Source organism: Neovison vison, chromosome 6, assembly GCF_020171115.1.
Source record: "Neovison vison isolate M4711 chromosome 6, ASM_NN_V1, whole genome shotgun sequence".
NCBI classification, from domain to species: Eukaryota; Metazoa; Chordata; class Mammalia; order Carnivora; family Mustelidae; genus Neogale; species Neogale vison.
Genome location: NC_058096.1, coordinates 125,288,259 through 125,310,897, shown reverse-complemented (window position 1 = coordinate 125,310,897; position 22,639 = coordinate 125,288,259). Strand labels below are relative to the sequence as shown.

Genomic DNA, 22,639 nt, shown 5'->3' with positions numbered 1-22,639 from the left:
TAAAGAAAACAGCTGGACATCCAGAGATGCAAGAGTGGTTCAATATTTGCAAATCAATCAATGTGATGTACCACATTAACAAAATGAAGGATAAAAATCATATGATTATTTCAATAGATACAGAAAAAGCATTTGACAAAATTCCACATCTGTTCCTGGTAAAAACTCTCAACAAAGCAAATTTAGACGAAACACATCTCAACATAATAAAAACCACATATGACAAACTCAAAGCTAACATCATACTAAATGGTGAAAAGCTTCAAGTTTTTCTTCTAAGATCAGGAATAAAATAAGGATGTCCACCAATGAGACAAAAATAAATAAAAGGCATCCAAATTGGTAGGGAAAAGTAAAACTGTCACTATTTGCAAATGACAAGGTACAATATAGAAAATTTCTTTAAAAAAACCCTAACGATTCCACCAAAAAAAAAAATTAGAAATAAAAATTTAATTGAGGGGCGCCTGGGTGGCTCAGTGGGTTAAGCCGCTGCCTTCGGCTCAGGTCATGATCTCAGGGTCTTGGGATCGAGTCCCACATCAGGCTCTCTGCTCGGCGGGGAGCCTGCTTCCCTCTCTCTCTCTCTCTTCCTGCCTCTCCATCTACTTGTGATCTCTCTGTCAAATAAATAAATAAAATCTTTAAAAAAAATTTTTTGAGTAAATATGAGGGCACAAAACTACTATACAGAAATCTCTTGCATTTCTATATGCAATAATGAACTAACAAAGAGATATTAAGAAAACAATCTTATTTACAAGTGCATAAAAGAATAAAATACCCAGAAATAAATTTATAAAAGACCTATAATCTGAAAACTATAAAGATACTGATGAAAGAAACTGAAGACAGGATATGTGGGTGGCTCAGTCAGTTAAGCATCCAACTCTTGATCTCAGCTCGGGTCTTGATCTCAGGGGCATGAGTTCAAGCCCTGCACTGGAATCCATGCTCCACTTTTAAAAAAGTAAAAAAAAGAAAAAAAAAAAAGCCTTTAAAAATAAAGAAAGAAATTGAAGACAACAAAAATAAATGGAAAGATATACCATGTTTACAGACTGGAAGAATGAACACTGTTAAAATGTCTATACTACCCATAGCAATCTACACATTCAACGCAAGCCCTATCAAAATACCAACAGTATTTTTCACAGAACTAGAACTAGAACGAATAATCCTAACATTAGTATGGAACTACAAAAGACCCCAAACAACCAAAGCAACCTTGAGAAAAAACAAAAACTGAAGTATCACAATTCCAGATTCCAAATTACACTACAAAGCAATAGAAATTAAAACAGCATGGTACTGGCACAAAAGTAAGACACACAGATCAATGAACAGAATAAAAAGCCAAGTAATAAATTCATACTTATATGGTTAATCTATAACAAAGGAGGCAATAAACAATGGGGAAAGGACAATAAATGGTGCTGGGAAACTGCACAGACACATACAAAAAAATTAAACTGGGCCACTTTCCCATACATTACACAAAAATAACCTCAAAATGGATTAATGACCTAAATGTGAGACTGAAACCACAGAACCCCCAGAAGAAAACATAGGCAGTAAATACTTAGATATCAACCTCAGCAGTATTTTTCTGGATTTGTCTTACCAAGCAAGGGAAACCAAAGCAGGAAAAAGGGGGGGAGGGAAGTTGGCAGTATGCCAAAATAAAAAGCTTCTGCACAGCAAAGGAAACTATCAACAAAATGAGAAGGCAACTTACTATATGAGAGAAGATATTTACAAACTATATATGTGATAAGTAGTTAATATTCAAAATACATCAAGAATTTATACAAGTCAACACCAAGAAAACAATCTGATTTTTAAAATGGGCAGAAGCACTAAACAGACATTATTCCAAAGAAGACAGACACACAGCAACAGACACATGAAAAGATACTCAACATCACTGATCAGGGAAATGCAAATCAAAACCACAGTATCACTTCACACAAGTCAGAATAGCTAGTATCAAAAAGTTAACAAGAAGTATCAAACATTGGTAAGGATGTTGAAAAGAGGGAATCCTGGTGCACTGTCAGTAGGAATGTAAATTGGTGCAGCCACTTTGGAAAACAGCATGGAGGTCCCTCAAAAAATTAAAAACAGAAATATCAGGATGCCTGGGTGGCTCAGTTGGTTAAGCAGCTGCTTTCAGCTCAGGGTCATGATCCCAGGGTCCTGGGATGGAGCCCTAGTTGGGCTCCCTGCTCAGCAAGGAATCTGCTTTCCTTCTCACTCTGCCCCTCACCCTGCTGTCCTCACTCTCTCTCAAATAAATAAAATCCTTAAAAAAAAATAATAAAAAAAAAAATGAAAATTTAAAAAGAAATGCCATATAATCAGGTAATTTCACTTCTGGATATTTACCAAAAGAAAACAAAAACATGGGGCGCCTGGGTGGCTCAGTGGGTTAAAGCCTCTACCTTCGGCTCAGGTCATGATCTCAAGTTCCTGGGATGGAGCCCTATATGGGGGGGGAGGTCTCTGCTTGGCAGGGAGCCTGCTTCTTCCTCTCTCTCTGCCTGCCTCTCTGCCTACTTGTGATCTCTGTCAAATAAATAAATAAATAATCTACTTCAAAAAGATATATGTACCCCTATGTTTATGGCGGCATTATTTGGAGTAGCCAAGATATGGAAGCAGCCTAAGTGTCCAATGACAGATGAATGGATAAAGATGTGATATATATAAAATGCAATTATTATTCAGCAAAAAAAAGGTGAAATCTTGCCATTTATGACAACATGGGTGGACCTACAGGGTATTATTCTAAGTGATATAAGTCAAAAACAAATACCTTATGATTTTACTTATATGTGGAATCTAAAAGCAAGCAAACAAAGAAACAGATCACTAAATATAGAAGAAACTGGGGATGGCTAGAAGGGAGGGTGGTGGCAGGGTACATGCAACTCTTAATTTTGGGATTGTGAGTTCAAGCCCCATGATGGGCACAGAGATTACTTTAAAAAATAAAAATAGGGGCGCCTCTGTTGTTAAGTGTCTGCCTTCGGCTCAGGTCATAATTCCAGGGTCCTGGGATCGAGCCCCACATCGGGCTCCCTGCTCGGCGGGAAGCCTACTTCTCCCTCTCCCACTCTCTCTGCTTGTGTTCCCTCTCTTGCTGTGTCTCTGTCTGTCAAATAAATAAAAATCTTTAAAAAATAATAATAATAAATAAAAATAGTAAAGAAGAATAAAAAATTTAAAAGGATAAAAACTGCAATGCGTGGGTGGCTCAGTTGGTTAAGCATCTGCCTTCAGCTGGGGTCATGATCCCATGATCCTGGGATCGAGTCCCACATCAACTCCCTGCTTTGTGGGGAAACTGCTTCTCCTAAATGAAGCCTGCTGCTCCCCCACCTGTGCACTCATTCTCTCACACTTGCTCGCGCTCTCTCTCTCTCTCTGACAAATAAATAAATAAAATCTGTTAAAAAAAAAAAAAAAAAAAAAAAAAGGTAAGAACTAAGCCACAGGAATAAAAAAAGTATAGCACACAAAAAAGTTGGGTGAATACAGAATGGTATTTGTCAATTATATCTCAAAGCTAGGGGAAAAAATTTGGCATTAATTGATCCACAAGAGTCTTAAACCACAAGAGTCTTAAAAGGATACATGGTCACATTAACTAGAACTCAAGTACTTAGGAAAATGATTGCTGCATCCTAAGCACATTCTACCTATTGATTTAATAAATGAATTAGAGATGAAATATTCACTTTATCACCTCCTCTTCACTCTTTATTTTCTACTGCACACTTATTTTCAGCCACAAACACTGTCTTGAAAGGGGCTAACCATAACCTCCTAACTACCAACTCCAAAAAAGCTCCAAAAAGCTTCAGTTTTCAATTAACCTCTCTCAACAGCTTTCAACAATACTGTCCCCTCCTCTCTCCTTCATGAAGCTGTTAACAATGGGGTAAACATAATCCTAATTATCAGACTATTTTAGAAGGCGGCCTAGGATTTCTACCTCTCAAACACACGATTTAGTTAATCTCCACACGATTAACTAAAAGATTAGAATCTAGGGGTGCCTAGCCAGCTCAGTCAGAAAAGCATTAACTATTCATCTCAGGGTCATGAGTTCAAACCCCATGTTGGGGGGTAGAGATTACCTAAAAATAAAATCTTTTAAAAAAAATTAGAATCTAACCAATATTCACATTTTCCTTCTATTTTTCAACTTCCGGAAAACTGGCAAGTAATTAAAGATACAAATTGGACACTTACCTCAAAATGACAGCCCCCATTTCAGTCTTATTTTATCAGAAGATGGCATTATTTTTTTAAACTGAAGTTCTCATGAAGACTTTCAAATTAGAAGACACACTACAAAAAAGGGTGAAGATAAAAGGTATTAACACTAAATGAGCTAAATTAAAAATAAAGTTGTTACTTGTATGACATGATCGCTTATAACTATATTTTTAAATATGGGGAAAAATATAAAAAAACATATGAACTACAATAATAAAATTGTAGAGCATTAGAGCGAGAAGGGACCTAAAGCAGACATCCTATTCAACTATCTAAATCCTCTCATTTAGGTCACCTTTTTGAAACCTCTTTTCTGTAACATGCTATTTCTTTCTACTTCTCAACCTATTCCTCTATCTACATCATAAGCTACTATTGATAGCTTATTTCACTTTCCCCCTTTCCTTCTTTAATATAATATTTAAAGCACACACAATATACAGAAAGATGTATGCAAGCAAACAAGATGAATGCTATAAATCACCATTCCACAGAAGAACACCAATACCATTACATCTACCTACATGCTCTTCTCATCCCAACCTTTATCCTAAATAATTATTCCATTACTGTTTAAAACAGAACTTTGTCACATATGTATATATCCCTAAATAATGGTTTGTTTAGGTTTGCATTCCTGGCTCCCTTTTTCAGCTTGATAAATTCATATGCTGATAGTCTTCAGAGATGTGAATTTTGTCGCTGAAATATTTTTCTAAGCTTTATTCATGTTACTTTTTAATTGCTCTGTAGTGTTTCATTATGTAAGTATGTACAGTATGCCATGGTATGTAAGTATGTAAGTATGCCAAATGTATTTATCCATTCTGTTTTCAGGCATTTGGATGGTTTGAAGTTTTTTGCTATTATCAACATTATTATACAACTTTCCAGGTGCACATGAACAAGAATTTCTTTAGGGTATACTTTAAACCTAGAAGTGGAATTGGTGGGTTATAGGACATGCAAATTCCCAACTTTACCAAAAATGCCAAACTGTCTTCCAACTGTACCACTCTACCAAGTCACCAGCAGTATGTAAACTGATGACACAATCCTCTCCACTACCTACCTGGTAAAGTCAGATTTCTTAATTTGTGGCAATACAGAAAATATACTATGATTTCAGTCTGTGTTACTTAATAAGGTTGAGGACCTTTTCACACAGTTATTAATTATCTATGTTCCTTCTTGAATTCCTTTGTTCACAGTTTTGGCCCTTTATATTGGGTTGTGTTTTTCTTACCTGACTTTATGTATCAGGACCAGGACTGATTATATAATCTGGAGGCCCACTGCAAAATTAAAAAGCAGGGCCAAAACTGAGTGGCTCAGTCAGTTAAGCCTCTGACTTTGGGGATCAAGCCCCATGTCAGGCTCAGGCTCTGTGCTGGGTGGGGATTCTGCTTGTACCTCCCCTCTCTCACTGCCTCTCCCCCAACTCATGGTCATGTGCACTCTCTCTCAAATAAATAAACAGAAAAAAAAAAAAGAATAAACAGAATCTTTAAAAAAAATGGCAGGGCCATTATTCAAAAATTAAAAATTTTAAGACAGTGATAGTTTAACAATAAAATAAGTACAGGGCAGGGGGCTGCCTAGGTGGCTCAGTGGGTTAAGCCTCTGCCTTCGGCTCAAGTCATGATCTCAGGATCCTGGGATCAAGCCCCACATCGGGCTCCCTGCTCAGCAGGAAGCCTGCTTCTCCCTCTCCTTCTCCCTCTCCTGATGATTGTGTTCCCTCTCTCACTCTCTCTCTCTGTTCAGCAGGGAGCCTGCCTCTCTGGCTACTTGTGATCTCTGTCTGTCAAATAAATAAATAAAATCTTAAAAAAAAAATAAGTATGGGGCCCTGTGTGACTTCACAGGTTATACATCCATGAAGGCAGCCTGATTAGAACACTAATTCTCTAGCATATATAATTATTTTTCCCAATTTGCAATAATATTTTTCCAAGTTTGTTTATCATTTCATTTTCTTGACGTGTCGCTTGAACTCATGACCCTGAGATCAAGACCTTAGTTGAGATCAAGATTGGGACATTTAGGGCGCCGGGGTGGCTCAGTGGGTTAAGCCTCTGCCTTCGGCTCGGGTTGTGGTCTCAGGGTCCCGGGATGGAGCCCCACATCAGGCTCTCTGCTCAGTGGGGAGCCTGCTTTCCCCCCCACCCCCCTCTCTGCCTGCCTCTCTGCCTCCTTGTGATCTCTCTCTCTCTGTCAAATAAGTAAATAAAATCTTAAAAAAAAAAAAAAAGATTGGGACATTTAACCAACTGAGCCACACAGATGCCCCTATGGTGTCTTTGAATGAACATTAACTTTAAAACTACTAATTTTTTTTTTTTAGTGGACCCTTCTGTCTCGTTGAAAAAATCCTATAGTCTTCACAAAGTTTTAGACTTTGCTTTCTCATTTGAGTCCTAAATCATGGGTGTTTCCCAATGATCAGTTGGGATCTCTTCTCAGCCATAACGTCCCATTCCTCACTAATAAAATCTTAAGGGACATTACGTCCTCTACTGATAGCATCCTAATCACATCATTTAATTCACTTCTAGGCAAGCCCACTCAAATTGGACTAGAGCTTGTGCTACACACCAAGTCTGGAATTATATATATCTTCTCAGTAATACTCCAAGTCAGAATTTTTTTTTGAAGATTTTATTTAGGGGTGCCTAGGTGGCTCAGTCATTAAGTGTCTGCTTCAGCTCGGGTCAGGATCCCAGGGTACTGGGATCAAGCCCTACATCGGGCTCCCTGCTCAGTGGGAAGCCTGCTTCTCCCTCTCCCGCTTCTCCTGCTTGTATTTCCTTTATCACACCTGTCTCCAGGGGCACCTGGGTGGATCAGCTGGTTAAGCAACTGCCTTCGGCTTAGGTCATGGTTCTGGAGTCCCAGGATCCAGTCCTACATCGGGCTCCCAGCTCCAAAGAGAGTCTGCTTCTCCTTCTGATCTTCTCCCCTCTCATGCTCTCACTCACTCAAATAAATAAAGAAAACCTTTTTAAAAAATAAATAAATAAAAAATAAAGATGTACAAAAAGGGAGAAAAGACTTAAAAATCTTCAAGTTTCATAAAATTAGGAGGAATTAAAAGAGCGGAACTTTTGATATAAGGTTGAAAATCTTTTTCATTTTGTATCTTCAAAATAAAATTCTGTTAGGAAGCCAGTAATTCAATTACAGTCTTGGTTTCTTTGGGTAGTAAGGTCAATAATACTGTTTTCAAAATGAGAAGAATGTTGGGGCACCTGGGCGGCTCAGTGGGTTAAAGCCTCCAGCTTTGGCTCAGGTCATGATCCCAGGGTTCTGAGATCGAGCCCCACATTGGGCTCTCTACTTTGTGGGGAACCTGCTTCCTCCTCTTTCTCTGTCTGCCTATTTGTGATCTCTGTCTGTCAAATAAATAAATAAATAAATCTTTAAAAATAAAATAAAATAAAATGAGAAGAATGTTATAAAATAGACTTTAGATGATGCTAAAATATATCAAACTGCTCACTTTCCCAAAAGGGAATCAGTCAACTCAAAAATAACAGCAATTTGCTGCTGCTGCAGGATGTTGACAGGGAGGCAATGCATGCAGTGGGGGCAGGGATATAAGAGAATTCTCTGAACCTCCTACTCAATTTTACTGTGAACCTAAAACTGACAAAAAATGATGTCTGTGAGGTAGTCTGCTTCTCCCTTTGCCCTTCCCCCTGCTCGTGCACACTCTCAAATAAATAAAATCTTTAAATAAAAAAATTTACTCTTAAAATTCCTACTAAAGCTTTGGGTAAGAACAATGTTATTAATAACCTTACACATGAAGATCCATTCTCACTGCTTTATTGTGAAAAGAAAGGAAAAAATTCTGGACAAACAAACACCCATTAAACTTTAAAAAGATGCAGGGGAAGATTTCAAAAGCTTATCCAAGCACTGATAACGGCATATAAACAAACAAAAACCCCTACACAGAGTCTATCTCTAGTCCTTGTATCTCTAGTCCTTGTTCACATAAAGTACTTTCCTACAAAAACAAAAAAAATACTATGCCTCAATCTTGCAAGTTATATTATAATTTTAGAGCTGGCTAAACTATTCTATTTAAGTAACAATGATTTCAACCTCCCAACCTCCACCCACAAATAAGCAAGCAAAAGCGGGTGAACTCAAAAATCATTTCGAGGTCTAAGTATTTCTCTCTCTCCTCTTTATCCCTTTCTACTGAATTAAAAGTACTCCTTGCATACTACCACGAAATCCTAGACGTACATCAAAGGATAAAGTAATTTAATTTCTACACTTTAACTTTTTTTTACAAAAGGCAATTAGAAGAGTCAAAAATATTCTTTAATACATAGTACCCAAGAACGAACCAGATTAAGGTTGCTAGTGTAAAAGCGTTTGTCTGTCTTTCTTTTTGTTTAACAAATGGAGATTAAATATTCTGGGGTTTTTTAAATAAAGTTTTTCGGGGCACGTGGGTGACTCAGCCATTAAGCGTCTGCCTCTGGCTTGGGTCAAACCCCGACCTGGGCTCCCTGATCAGTGGGGAGCCTGCTTCTCCCTCTCCCACTCTCCCTGCTTGTGTTCCCTGTCTTGCTGTATCTCTCTGTCAAATAAATAAATAAAATCCTTTTTTAAAATAAAAAAATAACATAAAATAAAGTTTAAAAAAAAAACAATATAGCCAACAAGCAGAGGGGGAAAATGGACACTCTCATTATAAAAATAAAAATTAAAACCACAGTAAGATACCACTTTGTATCTACCAAAATGGGTAAAATTTAAAGAAACTAAGAATATCCAGGCTTGCTGAGATATTAAATGGAAATTAACATACCTTCTGACATAGGAATTGCACTACAGACATACATCCAAAAGAACTATGTACACACTTCACCAAAACATATTTACTAGAATGATAAATAAATAAAATAAAATAAATCTATACTGATACACACCACTTTCCACATAGCAGGTATTTTTGGTCTGTTTATTTGTTTTAAGACTTTATTTATTTATCTGACAGAGAGAGATCACAAGTAGGCAGACAGGCAGGCAGAGAGAGGGGGACACAGGCTCCCCACCGTGCAGAAAGCCTGAGGCGGGGGCTCCATCCCAGGACCCTGAGACCATGACCTGAGCTGAAGGCAGAGGCTCAACCCACTGAGCCACCCAGGTGCCCCTCCACACAGCAGTTTATCAAAAATTCCTGTTTGCCAAGCAAAGCACTTTCTAAAGATTTATTTGAGAGAGAGAGCTCTCTTGAACACCTATTGGGGGAGTGCAGAGGGGCAAGAACAAAGAATTTCAAAGACTGCACTCTGAGCATTAGAGCCAGACAGGGGGCTCAATCTGAGGACCCTGAGATCACCACCTGAGCCGAAAACAGGAGTCCAATGCTCAACCAACTGCACCACCCAGGCACTCTTACAAGGTACTTTCTTGGCAAAGCTGTGAAGAAATGCCTATTATCAGGGCGCCTAGGTGGCTCAGTTGGTTAAGCGTCTGCCTTTGGCTCAGGTCTTGGTTGTGCTCATTCTCTCTCTCAAATAAATAAATAAAATCTTAAAAAAAAAAAAAAAAGATGGGTGCCTCGATGGCTCAGTTGGTTAAGCGTCTACCTTTGGCTCACATCATGATCCCAAGATCCTGGGATCAAGCCCTATATCAAATCTCCTTGCTCAGCGGAGAGACTGCTTCTCCCTCTCCTTCTGCCCCTGCTGGCTCTCTCTCATGCACACTCTAATAAATAAATGAAATATTAAAAAAAAAAAAAAGCCTACTAGCCACAGTAACAACAACAAAATGGTAATTGCGTGAATTATGTGAAATGTAGTAACTAGCCTTCTGCGGTAAATATTTTGCAATATATACATATGTCAAATTATCATATTGTACACCTTAAACTTACACAATGTTGTATGTCAATTTAATCTGAATAAAGCTTGCAAGGGAGAAATACACATTACCCCTTATAATCAATGGGAGAATCTGGGTCCAAACATAAGGGCATTTTGGCAATACCTATCAAAATTACAAAGATATATGACCTTTGATTAGTAATACCACATCTGAATTTATTCCATAATTTTATATTTGCTTATGGGCAAAATGACACGTACAAGGTAATTCATGACAACACTGTTATAATAATCAACAGGGCACCAGCGACCAACTGGATTTCGGGTCAGGTCATGATCTGGTCATGGGATGGAGCATGGCATTGGGCTCCACACTCAGAGCGGAGTCTGTTTGTCCCTCTTGCTCTGCTCCTTGCCACCACCCCCATTCTTGCTTGCATTCTCTTTCTCTCTCTCAAATAAAGAAGAAGATGGAATCCTTAAAAAAAATTTTCTTTAAAAACTAGAAACCAGGGGCACCTGGGTGGCTGGCTCAGTAGGTTCAAGCCTCTGCCTTCGGCTTAGGTCGTGATCCCAGGGTCCTAGGATGGAGCCCTGCTTTGGGCTCTCTGCTCAGCAGGGAGTCTGCTTTCTCCTCTCTCTCTGCCTGCCTCTGCCTACTTGGGATCTCTGCCTGTCAAATAAATAAATAAAGTCTTTAAAAAAAGAAAAAAAAATATGCAGTTAAAAAAAAACAAAACAAAACAAGGGGCGCCTGGGTGGCTCAGTGGGTTAAAGCCTCTGCCTTTGGCTCAGGTCAGGATTCCAGAGTCCTGGGATGGAGCCCCGAGTTGGGCTCTCTGCTCCGCAGGGAGCCTCCTTCCTCCCTTCTCTCTCTCTGCCTGCCTCTCTGCCTACTTGCGATCTCTCTCTCTCTGTCAAATAAATAAAATCTTAAAAAAATAAAAACCTAGAAACCACCCAAATGACTACCAAGAGAGAACTAGTTAAATAAAGTATCCAAAAGGAAACCATACAACTTAAAAAAAAATTATACATACTCTCCGGGAAGATTTTGTGAAGATTTCCATTGTTAAGAAACACAGTATGTAAAGGGAACAGTAGGAAGACCAATGTGTAGAACAACAGGTATAATATGGGGGCTTTGGTGGGTTTTAGAGGGTAGAGATAGAAAGAAATAAGAATCTGCATTTTTTTTTAAATATTTTTTATTTATTTATTTGACAGAGAGAGATCACAAATAGGCAGAGAGGCAGGCAGGGAGAGAGAGGAGGAAGCAGGCTCCCTGCTGAGCAGGGAGCCCAACGCGGGACTCGATCCTAGGACCCCGAGATCATGACCCGAGCGGAAGGCAGCGGCTCAACCCACTGAGCCACCCAGGCGCCCAGAATCTGCATTTTTAATTGCCTTTATTTACATAAAGAAACCCTAGAAGGATACATAAATAAAAAGTTTCCTGTGTGGGGTAAGTGTGCTGGAGGAATGGGGTAAACAGAAACAGGATTGACTGAGGGCTAGGGGTGGGAAGGTTTACATTGTTTAACTTTTTTAAGTTTTTTTTTTTTAAATTTTTGTTTTGTTTTGTTTTGTTTATTTCAGAGACAGAGAGAGAACAAGTGGGGAGGAGAGGCAGAGGAAGAAGCAGACTTCCCACTGAGCAAGGAGCCCAATGTGGGGCTCAATTCCAGGACCCTGAGATCATGACCTGAGCCAAAGGCAGATACTTAACTGACGGAGCCACCCAGGCACCCTTAACATTTTTATGTTTAAAAAGTTTTTAATCCGAGGGCACCTGGCTCAGATGGTTAAGCATCTGCCTTCAGCTTAGGTCATGATCTCCAGTTCCTAGCACTGAGCCCCACCCACGTCACGCTCCCAGCTCAGGAGGGAGTCTGCTTCTCCCTCTCCCTCTGCCTCTCCTTCTGCTTGTGCTCTCTTTCTCAAATGAATAAATAAAATCTTTAAAAAGAAAAAAAGTGTTTAATCCCAATATAGGAATTGCTACTAAATACGTCAGCAAACTAATAAACCAAAATGGGGTCCTAATAGTATCAACATACACACATGATGACAGGAACTATCCTTTTACCATCTCTATAACGAGACCCCAGCATTGTCCAGCTATCTTACTGAAATCTGTAGGATGACTAGGTCCATCTGGCTTAAATCATCAGCCCAAGATCCCTTAACACTAGTATTCTAAAGATATTTTCTCTGTAATTCCATTTTGCTTCTCTTAGGTTTAAGGTCAACCTCTGCACACACACATACATATGTAAGTACATGTGTAAGTACATATGTAGGTATATATGTATTATATACACACACACAAACACACCCATATTTCGAGTCTCTTTAGAACAAAAGCCTCACCTAAGGGTTCTCACTCACCTTATTGAGTCCAAAGGTTAGTCTTTCCTACTAACCAGGAATTTACCCCAGCAAATAAGTCACAGTCTAATAAATGAGGGAACCTACAAAATGAAACCATCCAGGGGCGCCTGGGTGGCTCAGCTAAAGCCTCTGCCTTTGGCTCAGGTCATGATCTCAGGGTCCTGGGATGGAGCCCCACATCGGGCTCTCTGCTCAGCAGGGAGCCTACTTCCCTTCCTCTCTCTCTGCCTGCCTCTCTGCCTACTTGTGATCTCTGTCAAATAAATAAAATCTTTAAAAAAAAAAAAAGAAAAGAAAGAAAAGAAACCATCCAGAATTTGCCAACCAATGTTATCTCCTCCTTAAACAATGAGATATCCCCTATCATGAATTATCCTCCTTAATGAATTCTATCATCCACCACTCACTTACCTAAAATGCAAAACACTATGGTATCTATTAAGTTGCTGCTCATTCCAGGACCCTGTCCATCAGGCTAACTCCTATGCACCTGTACCAATTCAGGTGACATTTTCTCTAGAGCCCTTTCCTAATTCCCAAAGGCTCACTTGCATAGGATCCTGCTGTAACCTGCGACAGTATATTATTAGCTTTAAATCATTACATTACAAATATTAGTTTGCTTATCTTCCCTACTGGACTGTGAATCCCTCAGGACAAAGAGAGAGTCATATTCATACTTATAATCCAAATACTTAGCAAAGTGCCTTTACAAATGGCAGGTAATCAAAAGGACTCACTGAAAGAATTAAAGAAACTACATATGTAGGCAAACTGTGAGCATGGTTGAAATCCCACTTAATATTCTCTTAGCCCCAAAGACATTTTACTTCATTCACTCCCTGCTTTGAAGGAAAAAACAACTCCAGTAACACTCTTCCTTACAGAAATATCTTATATTAACATGAAACAATTAAAAATATCTCAATACTTCATGAATGTTGCTGAAAATTATTTCAAAAGTGTATCTATTAAAAGTTAATTAAAACAAAATTGATGGAGTGCTAAATTTTATGACTTTTACTCATTTTTTGTTTTTAAGAAATTATGAGTTATAATAACAAAAAATAAGAATCTACAGCATCTTCTTTCTTTTTTTTTTTTAAGATTTTATTTATTTATTTGACAGACAGAGATCACAAGCAGGCAGAAAAGCAGGCAGAGAGAGGAGGAAGCAGGCTCCCCGCCCAGAAAAGAGCCGACCTAGGGCCAGATCCCAGGACCCAGGATCATGACGGGAGCTGAAGGCAAAGGCCTCAACCCACTGAGCCACCCAGGTGCCCCAGAATATACAGCATCTTCTAAGAAGGTAGCCAAGATTATAGGGATCAGACATTTCTCCACATGGTGTTTTAAACACTAACTCACACAAGCTTTCCATCTGGGCTGTCCCAAGTGGCCTGAGGAAGAGGAAGCAGAGACTAGAAATAATCAACTATTCATATATGCCCAAGAACTATATGGCAGATGTTTATCATTCAGAGTGTGCTTTCAAATTTTATCAAATACTGGTAAAAACTAGGAACTAAGGAGAAAATCGAATTTTAAGAATGCCTGCTAAGAGGCACCTGGGTGGCTCAGTTGTTAAGCTTCTGTCTTTGGCTCAGGTCATGATCCTGGAGTCCCGGGATCAAGCCCTGCGTTGGGCTCCTTGCTTGTAAGCCTGATTCTCCCTCTCCCTCTGCCTGCTGCTCCCCCTGCTGCGCTCTATCTGTCAAAAAAATAAATAAAATCTTAAAAAAAAAAAATGGTTTCCTGCTAAATACATCCTAGTTAACTGTGAACCTCTCCTCCATCTCCAGGAATTCAACAAAGCATTCTATTTTGTCAGAAAATGATAAGGAAGAGCAGACAGAAATAACTAGGATATATATGCCTGTAATCCATACATACAAACATCTACATTTATTCCTGTGTCTATCTAAAAAGACCAGCAATTCATAGTGATCTCAGATTCTAATCCAACCACAATGTCATTCAAGGCATATTTACAACTCTCTTAAAAAAACTAATAATCTAAAATACACAAAATAGTTACAAAATTCCTAATTCAAACAAAAAACAACTCCACTAACAAATGTTCTTATTATTACAGATTACTTTGTTCTGAGCCCGGGGTTTATAGTCAAAATTCTGCATAGTTAATTGGTTTTGGTTTTTATCCTCCCCCCTCCTTTTTTTTTTTTTTTAAGATTTTATCTATTTGACACAGAGAAAGAGATAGTGAGAGAGAGCACAATCAGAAGGGAAAGGAGAAGCAGGCCCCCTGCTGAGCAGAGACACACACATACACACGGGGGGGGGGGGGGGGGGGCTCTATCCCAAGACCCTGACATCATGACCTGAGTAGAAAGCTTAACAACTAAGCCACCCAGGTGCCCCTATTCTCCCTTTCAATGTGGGTGTTATTTATTAGAAATCCAGTTAAGCTCATTTGTTTTTATTTTGTTTGGGTTTTTCCCTTTCCATCCTAATAGAGTTAATGTATTTATTTATTTTTTTAAGATTTTATTTATTTATTTGAGAGAGCAAGCGAGAGAGAGCATGAGAGGGAAGAAGGTCAGAAGGAGAAGCAGACTCCTCATGGAGCTGGGAACCTGATGCAAGACTCAATCCCAGAACCCCGTGATCATGGCCTGAACCGAAGGCAGTTGCTTAACCAACAGAGCCACCCAGGCACCCTATGTATTTATTTTTGATTATGTGAAACATTAATATGGTTCAAAAGTCAGACCTACACAAAAAGATACCTTCACCAAAGTATCCCTCTCTCTATCCCTACTACTTAATTCCTATTCCCTTCCATTCCACACAGTACCCACCTAAATATTGTAAGAAATAAATCTCACTAGTTTCTGGACTACCTTCCTTGTGTTTATTCTTGCACAAATGTGGAAATACTTATCTATATTCTTATTTCCCTTTTTTCTTCCATAAAAGGTAACATAGTTATTCTTTTGCACTCTGCTTTTTTCCATTAACAGTATGTCCTGGAAATTACTTTGTATCCGTTCACAGAACTCTTTCACATTCTTTACTTACATCTGCCCTGTACTCCATTGTGTGGATGTACCACTCTTGCTGGGTATTTATATTGTTTCCCATATTTTTTACAATGCTACAATGTAAACTACTGATATCCTCCTGTTCTGCTCCCCCTCAAACATCATTTCAGACAAAACCAAAAACAAGCAAAAAAACTGGCTCTACCTCCAAAACATACCAAACTCACTCAACACTCCCACTGTTTCTGACACAGGCTCAGTCTAAGTCATCATCAGTATTTCTTGGCTGTTTTGCTGCAACACCCTCTTAATCAGTCTCTCTGACTCTTACTCTAGGCTCTCTACAATTCAACTGTGCCTGAGGAATCCAAAATGTACTCTGTAGACCATAAATCAGATAACTCCCAATTCTTTGCTTAAAACATTCCAAAAGCATCCCATTGTAACCCTACCTAAGTGGACCTACATTATCTCCTATCTGTCTATCTCTGCCCTCATCTTCCACGATCTCAAGGTGATGAGATGGTGTCCTGTGTTAGGCTCTGCACTCACCATGCAGTCTGCTTGAGATTCTCTATCTCTGCCTCTTCTCCTCCACCTGCTTGTGCTCGCTCTCGCTTTTAAAAACACATTTTAGGGGCGCCTGGGTGGCTCAGTGGATTAAGCCGCTGCCTTCGGCTCAGGTCATGATCTTGGTGTACTGGGATCGAGCCCCGCATCGGGCTCTCTGCTCAGCAGGGAGCCTGCTTCCCCCTGTCTCTGCCTGCCTCTCTGCCTACTTGTGATCTCTCTCTCTGTCAAATAAAATAAATAAAAAATCTTTAAAAAAAAAAAACACATTTTATTTTTAAATATATTTTAACTTTGAAAACCATATTTTTCAAAATAAAACTTTTAGTGAGAACAGTAATACTGCTTTATATTTCTGCAAATCTCCTTAATGTCTGGCTTAATAGAAGACAGCTAAGGATGCCTGAGTTTTGGATCAGGTCATGACTTCATGGTTGTGAGAGCAGCTCCCACAACATGCCCCACGTCAGCCTCTCCACTCGGCGTGAAATCTGCTTGAGATTCTCTCTCCCTTTCCCTCTGCCTCTGACCTTTCTCCTTCTCTCTCGCTCATACTCTTTCTCTCTCTCTCTCTCTCTCTCAAATAAATAAATAGGGGCACCTGGGTGGCAGAGTCAATTAAGCATCTGCCTCTGCTCCGGTCATGATCACAGGGTCCTGGAACTGAGCCCCACGCAAGGCACCCTACTAAGTGGGACATCTGTTTCTCCCTCTCCCCTCCACTTATGTTCTCACTCTCAAATAAATAAGTAAGATCTTAAAAAATAATAATAATGGGTGCCTGGGTGATACAACTGGTTGAGCGCCTGCCTCTGGCTCAGGTCAAGATCCTGAAGTCCCCAGATAGAGTTCTACTCAGGAGGGAGTCTGCTTCTCTCTGCTTTTCTTGTTCTCTCTTTCTCTCAAATGAGATCTTTAAAAAATAATAATAATAATAAAATAAATAAATCTTAAAAAAAAAAAAAAAGACAACAGCCAGATTCTCATCTCTGCTTCTGTATTCAATCTATTGTGATACCACAAATAATACTGCCTTTGGAAAACTCTTCCATATATTTTTAAGTGAATGAAAGCAAAAACAGCAAATAATGTCTTAAGTTAAAAAACAGTTTTGACCTTACAGATCAATCATGAGCCCAGGGACTACCAGGGTCCCCATACTTTGAGAACTACTGCTACATTCTGTGCTCCCACAATACCCTGATAGGCTCTATCATTTGCACTTGTCACATGGCATCAGAATAATCTGTTCATTTGTCTGTCTTTATCTTAAAAGTTCCTTTAAACCATGAACCATGAGCCCTCAACCTTGTATCCCCAGTGCCTCACACAGCAAATTCCATATATCCTCTCAATAAACATTCCATGAATAAGTGATAGAGGAAAATAGTCACATACCTTAATATAAAAAGGTGTATGTGAATAAAGTAGATTTCCCATGGCCAGTTCTTTAGCTAACAGAAATGCATAAAAGAAAAATCTTACAATATACCGGTAACAATTCCAGAGACAGAATAAAGGATACATTCAGACCTGGTATGACCACACTAGATTAGACCTTTTCAAAGTTCAGCCCTGAAGGAACAAGGAAAGCAGATAGAAAAAGTATCTTAGGGGCACCTGTGTGGCTCAGTGGGTTAAGCCTCTGTCTTTGGCTCAGTGGGTTAAGCCTCTGTCTTTGGCTCAGGTCATGGTCTCAGGGTCCTGGAATCGAGCCTCACCATCAGGCTCTCTGCTCAGCAGGGAGCCTGCATCTCCCTCTCTCTCTGCCTACTTGTGATCTCTCTCTGTCAAACAAATAAATAAAATCTTTAAAAAAGGGGTGCCTGGGTTGCTCAGTGGTTAAAGCCTCTGCCTTCGGCTCAGGTCATGATCCCAGGGTCCTGGGATCTAGCCTCACATCGGGCTCTCTGCTCGGCAGGGAGCCTGCCTCCTCCTCCTCCTCTCTCTGCCTGCCTCTCTGCCTACTTGTGATCTGTCTGTCAAATAAATAAAAATCTTAAAAAAAAAAAAAATCTTAAAAAAAATAAAAAAGTATCTTAAACTATAAACAAACACCCACTACTCCAGTCTTCTGACAAAAAGAAGTATCCACCTCCTCCGCAACAAGACAATTTAACCACTGTTTAAAAAAAAAAAAAAAAAAAAAAAAAAAGGCAGGGAGGAGTGTTGGGTGTCTAGGTAGAGAGTGCCAGTTACTGAAGACTAACAATGAAACATGTATTCTCAGCTTATGAATTTCTTGAAATTTTGCCAATCAAATTAGAATACAAAAAAATATTTTTCCTGTATTTATTTGCATTGTTTTTTAAATCAATGCCACCTTACATTTCTAAAAATGAACATCACCCTCCCAATCGAATTAAACAGTATCATAACAGTACTGAAGATAGGACACATATGAGTATGTCTGTGTTAACCTAGCCCAGCACCTTGATGCTCAACCATTATGTCTAGGTTCATCCATTATTTGGATATGCAAAGTACCTGCACCAAGGAAAAAGAGATCCTTCTGCAGTAAGACCCAGGATGGGACTGGGATGGGATGTTATGCAATCAAGACAAAGGGAAAAGCTCTTGGAACAATTCTCAGGAGTGATGGGGAAAGTCAAGGCAGAGCTAAAGGAACTTGGGGCTCTAGGGGAGCAGCCTGTAACCCTAGAGTGATGGCCTCCTTCTCTAGGTCTTACTCTATACCATAAAATGAAACTCTAGAACACAGAGGCTCTCTCCCATACTTTTCAGGAAGTCTTGGTAGCTTACATGCCCAAGAAAGTCCCAACCTCTTGGCAGAACACATCTGACATTCCAAAGGTCTGAATTTTGACTACAGTTAGCTCACTAGCATTTTACATATTGGCAAGCATTCAATTAGTGTTAAATCACTTAAAATAAATGGGTTAACACTGTTACTATATTTTCTAGAAAAGTAAACAGGAACAGAAGTAACCTGACAAATTACTTGATCTCTTATGGAGAAAAAGCCATGTGAGTATTAGAAAATAATAATCATCAAAATAATTTCCTAGCCCCTATTATAAAATTTTATAAAAGCAGAAGTCTTAAACTTTTAGTACTTAAAATCACAAAATAGGGGCACCTGGGTGGCTCAGTCATTAAGCCTCTGCCTTCTGCTCACATCATGACCCACATCGGGCTCTCTGCTAGGTGGGAAGCCTGCTCCCCCCTCTCCCACCCCCCCCTGCTGGCGTCCCCTCTCTGGCTGTGTCTCTGTGTCAAATAAATAAAATATTTTAAATAATAATAATAAATCTTATTTATTCATTACTTGAATGAATGCTTGAATGGGCTAAAGATGAAAACCTGAAAGTCTACTAATAGGGGGCTGGTCAGGTACATTATGGTATATCCACATAAGGGAAGATTCTACTTCTAACTATAACAAAACAAAACAAACAAAAAGTCCTGGGGCGCCTGGGTGGCTCAGTTGGTTAAGCGTCCAACTCCTTTGGTTTCAGCTGGTCAAGATCTCAGGGTCGTGAGTTAGAACCCCAAGCCCCGCATAAGGTGGAATCAGCTTGGGATTCTCTTGCTTCTCCCCCACCCTGCACAAGCACATTCTATCTCCCTCCCTCTCTCTCTCTCTAAAATAAGTAATCTTTTTAAAAAAGTCTTTTAAAATTTGGAGGCGCCTGGGTAGCTCAGTGGGTTAGGCCTCTGCCTTCGGCTCAGGTCATGATCCCAGGGTGCTGGGATCGAGCCCTGCATTGGGCTCTCTGCTCAGCAGGGAGCCTGCTTCCCTTCCTCTCTCTCTGACTACTTGTGATCTCTGTCAAATAAATAAATAAAATGTTTTTTAAAAATTAAAATTTAAAAAAAGTCTTTAAAATTTTGGAAAGATTACAATAAAAAAAATTGGAAAAGGGGTGCCTGGGTGGCTCAGTGGGTTAAAGCCTCCACCTTCAGCTCAGGTCATGATCCCAAGGTCCTGGGATCAAGCCCCGAGTCAGGCTCTCTGCTCAGCAGGGAGTGTGCTTCTCCCTCTCTCTCTTCCTGCCTCTCTGCCTACTTGTGATATTTCTCTGTCAAATAAATAAATAAAATCTTTTAAAAAAAGAAAAAAGAATAAAAAATAATTTTCTAAACAATATCTAAACTATAGAGCTCCTATTTCCTAATTTTGTTTTATTTAAAAGTACAGTCATCAGGGGCACGTGGGTGGCTCAGCTGATTAAGCGTCCAACTCTTGATCTCAGCTCAGGTCTTGATCACAGGGTCCTGAGTTCAAGCCCCACACTGGGCTGCACACTGGGCATGGAGCCTACTTTAAAGAAAAAAAAAGTGCAATCATCAAAGTATGTTGCTGGAGATGAACTTTGTTACAAAGAGAGCATGAACTCTCTTTGCAGGCAACCAGAAGTCTTCTGAACCAAAATACATACTCAGGTTAAAAAGTCAATGCACAAAGATAAGGCCCCCTGCCTCCCTGCTGGGACTCATCCTACACATGGCCTACTCACTCTCTCCTCTCCAACTATACATAGTCTCCTTTCAGTTTCTCCAAGACCCCAGCCACCTTCCCATCAAAGTTTTCCCATGCACTGTACCACCAAATCCCACCTATTCTAGGGGTACTCAGTCATGTCAGACCCAATGATCCCTTTTTTAGAATAAGAAGTATTTCATAACAACCTCTTTACCTCACTGAATGAAATTTATAAATAATACAAACAAAACAGAATTTTAAATAATTACATGTATGTATATGTTATATACAGTCCTAACTATATTATAAAGGAGAAATAAAAGGAAGATAATTTAGTACAAAATAACACAGATACCAATCGTAAATGCCCTGGTACAATTATCAGAAGGAAGTGGAACAGCATAATGCTATTATTTTTCATAACAAACCTTAGAGGACTGTTTGACCATTCAAAACATACATATGAAAGACTAGCCTAATTTATAAAAACAACAAAAAATTAGTAATCAAGAAACCTGAGTACCTATAACAGTTTTGCTGATAATAAGCCTAAAATCACTCCTAAATATTTTTACTTAAGTTTTTATTTAGGTAATCTCTACACCCAGTGCAGGACTGGAACACATGACCCCAAGATCAAGAGTTGCATGTTCTCCAACCGAGCCAGCCAGGCACCCCTTTTACAAAATTTTTTAATGTCAGGCAACCCTCTCGGGTCCCCTTCCTCTTTGGGAACTTTGTACTATATTCCTCAATAAGCTTTACTATCACTCAATAAACTCCGCTTTGCTGTCCACCCAAATAATAATAATAATGTCATTTCACCTGTCTGACCCTCAGTTCCAGTCTGGGTGAAGAGTGCACACAAGGGTGGCACCGTCACTAGGCAGTGATCAAGCAGGTGGAACTCCCAAGCTTACTTCAACCAGAACAGCAGCTCAGCTAGGATTTGTTTACATACTGCAGCTAGCTTCTGCAGTAGGCTTCTTCATATAAGCCTTCCCTGTTACTCCTTGTACGATAAAAGGGAGTGTGGCAATTTCTTATAAAACTAAACAGTAAATACCAGACAAGGTGGCAATTGCACTCTTAGGCAATTTATCAGAGAAAGGAAAATTTCTGTTCACACAAAAAATAAACCATACTTCTTTTATTCGTAATAGCCCCAAACTGAAAACAATCCAAATCCAAACAAAACAATTTTAAAAAGCTGATTGGAGCCAAAAAACAAACAGAACATTTCAGGAACCAACCTCTTTCTAAAAGACAACATATGAGAGTTTACTGTTCTTTTATGCCTCTTGGATTAACTGAGAAATCATCCTTTAAAATATACATATGGCAAAATACCTGAGATTAAATAAAGTAAGGCAACTCAACGTGTTCCGTGAAATTCTGTGGGAGACTCATCTAGATTCATCTAGACTGGGTTTTAGGATAGAAGTGCTCTGAATATGAAACTATCTCTTTTCCAACACTCCAATTCTACATATGATTACTTTTCTCCTTAATTTAGGTTTAGATATAATAATACACAGTATTAGTTCAAATGAATGTAAGATATAATAGGGATTGAGAAAAACCATAAAAAGTAAAATGTAGGACTAATTTCCAAATTTTGCTAAATTTATCCCATAATTTCATACTCCTTTTAAAATTCTTGCTAATGATACTAACAGCTAAACTCGCTTTAAAATTTACACCATTTGGGGCGCCTGAGTGGCTTAGTCGTTAAGCGTCTGCCTTAAGTTCAGGTCATGATCTCAGGATCCTGAGATCGAGCCCCACATTAGGCTTCTCGCTCCTCAGGAAGCCTGCTTCTCCCTCTCCCACTCCCCCTGCTTGGTGTTCCCTCTCTTGCTGTCTCTCTCTTGTCAAATGAATAAATAAAATATTTAAAAAATTTTAAAAAGTAAAAAATTAAATTTACACCATTTCCCTCTCTCTGCCAATACTTTAAGAGTTTAATACACAGCAAAATGTTAACAACCTGGGGCGCCTGGGTGGCTCAGTGGGTTGGAGCCTCTGCCTTCGGCTCAGGTCATGTTCCCGGGGTCCTGGGATCGAGCCCCGCATCAGGC

At 39.3% G+C, this 22,639-nt stretch overlaps 1 protein-coding gene across 1 annotated transcript in view; it reads right to left on the bottom strand.

The window, feature by feature from the left end:
• PIK3CB (phosphatidylinositol-4,5-bisphosphate 3-kinase catalytic subunit beta) overlaps positions 1-22,639 on the bottom strand; it is a 201,611-nt gene that overhangs the window by 164,229 nt on the left and 14,743 nt on the right. The window contains exon 2 of the mRNA XM_044252261.1: positions 4,261-4,359. The gene's annotated coding sequence lies outside the window, so the exon portion shown is untranslated. The remainder of the gene's footprint in view (positions 1-4,260; positions 4,360-22,639) is intronic.